Below are 7,247 nucleotides of genomic sequence, written 5' to 3'. Positions count from 1 at the left end.
CCCCACAGCCAGGTAGGACCAACATGGTGGGCAGGACAACATGTGTGCAAGTACTATTTTTTTTTCTTTCCTGCACTGGGGGGGATGAAGGCTGTCTGAATCCATCAGTCACCAAGAAGGAGCAGATGGAGCCAGAGGGTGAGTGGGACTGTAGCTGCTGCTCTCTTCTTGGCTGGTGTGCTGTGTCCCCTCCCGTCTTGGTGCAGGCTGGGCCCATCTCATATCACAGGTGACGTTAAGCCTCTCAGCCCATCTCTGGCCAGCAGCCCAGGCCCCTTCAGGAGCTAGAAGATGCCCCTGGGCAAGCGGGGACTGGGGGTTCACGGCCAGAGTGCACTGCGTAAGAGGCCTGTCACAGGCCAGCCCATCGAATGTGAAAGCAATTAAAGCCACCAGCAGTGTTCGCTCCAGGCGGGCCTCGGGCAGCGGGGCAGCTGCCACAACACATCTCACCTCACCGCCCACAGCGCCTTCCCTGCCCCGATGCGACTGCGCACCAGGCTGGACCTTCTCTTACAGTGGAGGGCAAGATCTGCACCTAAGCATACTTGGGGCAGGAGCCAGCTCTGGGCACATTTGACAGCTAAAGATCACTTACTCTTTCCTCTGCCCTACTCCACCTGGCACCCACCACACTGGCCTCTGCAACTCCAGCCCCAGAACAACTCAAGAAAAGGCAGGACTCCGGTGTCAGGGCAAGATGGAGGTCTAGCTATTGCATGCCCACCCACTCTGTTTGGTCCCAGCAAATACCTTCCCCTTCCCTTCCCCATGTACCCCAGCATATGGGGGAAGGGAACAAAGGGTTATTCAGTGGGGAGGTGTACAAATAAGCACAACTCTGGCTAGTATTGGGAGGGGGCTAGGGTTTCTCAAAAGGCTGCTGAAGGCTTGATTCTGGTTAGAGTAAATGGCCTGGAGGAGGGATGTGGACAAACTAGTCAAAGCAGTAAGTAGACTTCACACCATAGCATCAACAAGCTAGGCTAGTCAGGGGTGGATTGTCATAAGCAGGAGGTCACAAAGGTCAAAGCAACAAGACTAGTCACAAACAGTGGACATGACAGTTGTGAGGGGCTTTGCCCCCTTGTCTGTCCATCTCATCCTCCCTTCTCACAGTGGTGCCATGTTTCTTCCTAAGTCCTACCTTTCCAATAGCCATCAGCATGTGCCTGGCTTTCCCCAAATTCCTGGTCCCTATTGGCCCTGTGTCCCCATGGCCCTTTCTCCTGGACCCACTGTCTTCATTGCTAACCGTTATGGCCTTCCCAAAGTGGGTAGTGGCTGTTCTCACTTGTGAGGCATCCCTGTCAGAAGCACTTAGTGTACAAATTAGCCATGGCCTCCCTGCCTCCTTGTGCACAGCTCTGGGCACTGGGCTGACAGGGCTGCAGCTCCCGGCCCTCTTCCACCTACCCGGGGCACACAGCAGCCTGGTGTGGACCCCTGGCCACTGCTCACAACCAAGCAGGAGGTCCCTCCCTGCTGACCTACCAGGAATCTCCTGAACCCCAACTCTGAGTTAAAAGGAGTGTCCACCACAGGGTTTATTCAGTGAAATTCTGGGGGCTTCAAAGCTGAGGCCCAGCCCTTGGGTTACTCCAGGAGTGTCAGTCCCCAGTGTTGAAGGCAGTAGAAGGGCCTGGACAGAGGGCCAGCTCACAGGCCCCCCACTGCCCCACCCGCCATCCTGCCTGCCATTCAGGCAAGGAAAATCATCTATGACAGGCCCAGGAAGGCTGGCCCCGGGGGCCGCAGAGCAACGCACACAGCTCGACTTCCCAACATATGGCTGCTGTCGGCCCCAGGCACTGCTCAACCAGTGCCAGGCTCAGAGACTGGGTGGGGGCGTGGGCAGCCTGAGCTTGTCCCACCCACCTGGACAGGCCGACTGCTTCCTTTAAAGGAAGAGGCCCCTGTCCAGCTGGAATATTCCCATGAAAGTGAGTTTACAAACACCACCACCACCCACACATAAACAGCACCTGGCTCAAATCCTCAGGGATCACTGGAGTCTCATCCATCCAGTTGCCCAGCACATAGTGGCAGCCCTTTCCGACCCCAAGTTGGTGGATAACCCAGCATGTCCCAGAATGGGCCACTCAGATGCCATGGGCTCCACCCATGTCCTAACCTCCTGAGCCTAGGCATTCCCTATGCAGTTACCAGGTTCTGTTGCCTCCCTTCTTAAACCATGTATCCACTGTGGCTTCCTGGGGCCATCAAGACCTGCAGCCTCCAGCTGGTACAGAGCTTTAGGCACAATGCTGTCTCTGCAGTCACGTCCTCAGTCTGCTCCCCCATTAGCCTACAGGCCCCAAGGACACTTTGAATGTGCGAGAAAGGTGAAACCCCAAAGATGTCTCTTCCTCTGTGGACCAGGGATTTCACATGGACTCTGGATGCTGCCATGGGCCCTGTACTTGTAAGGTGTAAAATGCGCTGCAGCCAAGTATACTGTGTGGCACGCTGGGGCTTCAGAGTTGCTGCCACTCTATGGAATCCCTCTGTGCGTGGGCTTTAGACCCTGTTTGGCTCTAATCTCTGTCCCTCTGCCTACTGTGAAGTACCAGCCAGCCCCCATACCTGTCTTGGTGAGGGCTGCAATGCTGAGGGAATGAGACAGTGCAGAGTCCAGGAACTTCATCCAGCTCACGAGCCTCCAGCACACACGGGGCCAGTGCTAATGGAGGTGACAGGCAGCCAGCCATGGGCAGATCAAGCAGAGAAGGTTAATAGCTGAAAAAAAAAGCCTCCAGATGAGGTTAAAGGCAAGACCCACACCAGAAGAGACCACCAGGTCCCTGTCCTAGTGAAGGACACTATTAGGGCCTGAAGCTAAGACTAGGGCTCTCTACTCTGGAGAGGAAAGGGTTGCTGTTTAGGGAGTGTGGGCAGGGTCTCAGACTCAGGGTGACAAGCCCAAACACAAAGCTATGGAGTCTCAGCCTCCCGTCAGGAAGCAGAACCATCGCCTAGAGCTGACGGAACCCCACTGCTAGAAGGGTGGGTGGAAGACCCCAGAAGAGGCCTAATCCGAGGCAGGAGAGGAAGGGGAAATCACGAAAAGGATGGATGTGCTTGAGAGCATCATGGGCAGAAGGTGAGGGACTATCGGGCATACCAAGCTCTCCAGATCTCCATGAGCAAGGCCCAGAGCTCAGGAGCTTCTCCTCTAGGAAGCCCAGAAATAAATACATCCAGGTGATAGAAAAAACTTAGGGTCATTTTTGGATGTAGTCTTTCCCTCCCCTCTCACCCAGATTTCTGAAAAGCCCGTGAAAGGTGGTACTGCTGGGCATATGGGCCCCTCCAGTGCCCTCCTGCTTTTCTCGTTCTGGGTATCAACATATTCTAGCCATCTCCCTTCTCTGTGCTTCCATAGAGCTGGCCTAAGCAGTGATCACCTCTAGGGCTATTGACCTCATGCCTGGGATGCTACATAGCATGTCTCTGGGTTTCTTCTGCAGTCACCCTGAGCTGCACCAGACTTTGCTCTCTGCATGCTGAAGCCAGGCCATCCCTGGACAGTGGTGGCAACCTCCAGCCTGCCCCTGGTGTTGTCAGCCTGCCCCTGGTGTTATCAGACAGAAGCTGTTCCACAATTCCCAGAAAGGGCATGGCTAGAAGGTACAGAGCTATCCTTAGGAATAAGGCACGTATGCCTAGTGTCCCCATTTGTCTTAGAGTGGCCTGAGTCTGCCATCATCTCTAGTTAGTGCCCATGAGGAGCTGGACCCCTGGACCCAGGACTACTGGCACAATGGCTGCTCAAGCTGTCTCCCAGCCCCAGGCCACATGCATGGTCAGCTGGTTAGCTGGGCCAGGCAGGCAGAAAGGCATGCTATACCTTCCATAGCACCATCTCCAGCTCTGGGTGTCCCTCAGTTGGGGGTGGGCCGCTTTCGAGGAAGGTGGCATGGAGACAGGAGCCAACTAGACTGGAGAGGCCCTACTCCTTGACCAGTAACCCTTGGACTTTGGCCAAAAGCTGGGCCTTGGCCATTATATTGTCTGTCACACAGACATGAGAATCAAGTCCAGGTTCATGGGACCAAAAATACTCAACTCTGAGTGCTGCCCACCCTATGACTACCCCCATGTAGTGACCCAAAGTCACCAGAGAGCTTCCCTTCTTCCACAAGATCTAAACTGGAGAGGTTCCAGGAGCCAGGAGCCGAGTCTTGGGTTTCCTAGAGCCTCTTGACCTCTGTGCCTCTGCAGTGCAGGCCTGGGGTAGCAATCACTCTTTCATGCTTGAAATGACAGACAGTGGGCTACTGGGCTAAGGTGGCCTCCCCACTCACAGGCAGGAGAGAGAGAGAGAGAGAGAGAGAGAGAGAGAGAGAGAGAGAGAGAGAGAGAATTATCTGTCTGTGCCCTATGACATGCCCACATGCACCTCTGGAACTCACCACAGTTAGGCAAATTCCCCTGGGACCTGTCTAGGAAGTGTGACCCCAGGTGTGAAATTGTGACAACCCAGGAGCAGCTCTGGCCACGAACACATTAAAGGGAAGGAAATTCCAGCATTTATAGTGTGCTGGACACTCCCAATCCTCCTGGGTCCTTTGTCACCTCACAGTCCTTCTAGGAAAAGCCATCAGTGGGGGAAAAGAGACACTTCAGACAGTGGGCACAGGCACTGCATCTGTCCCGAAGCAGGGATGAACCTTCTAGGAAGTGGAGAATGAGGTGAGGTCCGGGAGTGGCATGTTGAATGCAGGAGTTGGGGGTGTTAGTGTATCGTGACCATTAGCAGGTCGAGCAAAGGGCGTGGGAGACGCCTCCTGTTTGGAGTAAAGGAACCACACAGGCACTCTGACTTGCCCAGGGGAAGGTGGCGAGGACTCGACTCTTAGGTTCCACCGCCTGAGCTCTGGACTTGGCCCCTCCTGGTCCGCTCTGGAGACTCCCTATCCTAGGGTTCAGCACCCAGGCCCTGGTTTGGGTGGACAGACGGCTGACAGGGGCCAGAGACCTGACGGATGTGTGCTGACGCCCCCTCTTTCCGCTGCGGGGACCCGGGAGACTTGGCTGCCTCTGCGCACCCCCGCGGCAGCCTGCAGGCGTCGGGGGCGGGGACGATGCCAGGAGCCCCTCACTCGGCCCGCACCTGCGCGCCACTCCAAGCTCTTGCAGCACCGTGGCGGGTCCAGCCTCCCTCCCTTCAGGAGCCGTCCCAGCGCGTCCACTGAATGTGCGGGGCGGCGTGCAAGGAGGTGGGAGCCGTCTGCGGCTGAGGCTGTCCCGCCTCCCTTGCCCAGCCTGGTCCGAGGTCGCTGCGTTTGGGAGCTCGCGCAGTGGCGCACGCGCTTCGCTGCCAACTTTGGTGGGCGCCCGGGAGTCGGCGTCGAGGGACGCGAAAAGCGGCGGCGGCGGCGGCGGCAGTGGCATCACGGATTCGCTACCGCTTCCAGCTCTGGACCTCAGTTACCCCGCGGTGTCCGCAAGTGGAAGTTTGCCCTTCCACGGGGCCTGGCGCACACTTGGCAGACACCATAGGCTCAATTCAGCAGACGCGGTAAGGCAGACTGGCAGCACTTCCAGTGAAGTTGGGGCTCAGGCTCCGGACGGAATGGCTGTAAAGGGCTGCTTGTGGTCCCGGCACCTTGAGGTATCATCAGGGCGGTGCCCGCAGCGGGGAGGCAAAAGGAAGGTTTGGGGATCTCAGCTGTCCATCTCAGCTCCTGTGCGGATCCCTGTAGGGTACTGAATCCCAAGAGGGTTAATGAATTGGTGGACTGGCCCCTCCAGCTATTAGTTCCCCTGACCAGGCACGCAGCCAGGGCGTCTGGGAGCTCGTGTCAGGTCATAAGTTGGGGCTGGGACTGGGTGGCGGCAGGATGAGTGTGCCTTTGTGTTTGTGTGGTGGAGGGATGTGCACTGTGGTGGACCAGTGCCCAGCATCCTCTCGGTCTTGGAGAGGTCAGCACCTCGGGTGTCTGATCTGGAGGGAAACACAGGAGCCCCAACCTCTGCGTCCAAGGACCCAGGAGGACCCCCAAGCCAGGGCTGGGAGGTGGGTTGAGCAGTAGCACCGATCAGCACAGCTGTGTGGCTCCCAGGGCTCGGTGATCGATGGCCCCGCACAGACGCCTGTGTTGCCTGAGCACACATGCTTATCTGTCATCACATCTTTCGGGAGCGAGAGCAGGATGCAGGCAGAAGAGGCTTCTTCTATACATGCCAAGTCCAGGCTGGGTCTGCAACCCCTCAGGGAGCCCCTGACCCTTTCCTGAGCCAGCATCCATCTCCCAACCTAGAAGTCTCCCTCAGCCTGTGTTTGCCCCATCTCCAGAGCCCGCCTGGCCATGTGGACGCCCCTGTGTGGTCCCAAATCTTTTGGCATGCAATGCTTTTCACCCTTCTAGCTGCCCACCTAAGGTGCCAACCTGGTATTTGGTGAGAATAAAGATGAATATCTACCATGGGCAAAGGGCAATGGCCAGCTGGCAAGAAAGCTGAGTTCAGCAACTGCCTTCCACTCCCAACCCTGCTGTTCAAATCATGAGACTCATGTGTGTCTGCATATATGATGAGTCTATGTCCAAGTGTGAGTCACAGCCGTGTCGGCATGTGTCTTTGAACATAGTCTGTATTGTGGGTATATCCTTGTGGACAGCCATATCCATTCTGAGTGGGAAGTGGTAGGGATGTGTGTGCCCTTGGTGGCACACCCTGTGCCTGGTTAGCTCAGCCAAGCAGTTGTTCCTCCAGGCATAGAGCAAGGATTCCTTGGGAATCTTGCATGCTTGTATGCACACACCCAAAGCCTATGCGAACATGCACCATGCACGAGCACAAGTGCTATGATAGTGGACGGCCCAGGTGGTGGCCCAGATGGAGTGAAGAGGCGCTTCGGAGCCAGCGTGCAGGACGGGAGGAGAAGAGGGTCTTGGCTGAGCGCGGTCACTGCAGGCTCAGTCGCTGACCCGCCTGAAGCCACCCAGATGGAGCTGGGTTGAGCAGGTGGCTGTGCCATGGGGCCATGCTGTAACATCCACTCCCCCCAGCCTGGGTTGGGGGACCTCATGTGTGGCTGACCCCCCTGAGAGACCTCCAGTGTCTACTTGACACTCCATTAGCTGGCTCGGGCATACATACATGCACTCACACACACATTTGCACATGCAGTGTTAGTCGGATCTCAAGTTTCTGGTGGCTTCTAATCTCGGTGCTTTGCTTCTGTTTCTGGCAGGGGCAGGTGGCTCAACCAAGAAAGTGTCTCTAGAGGGCCATCAAAC

This window comes from Cricetulus griseus, chromosome 7 (genome assembly GCF_003668045.3).
Source record: "Cricetulus griseus strain 17A/GY chromosome 7, alternate assembly CriGri-PICRH-1.0, whole genome shotgun sequence".
Classification (NCBI taxonomy): Eukaryota; Metazoa; Chordata; class Mammalia; order Rodentia; family Cricetidae; genus Cricetulus; species Cricetulus griseus.
This window is presented reverse-complemented; position numbering follows the sequence as displayed.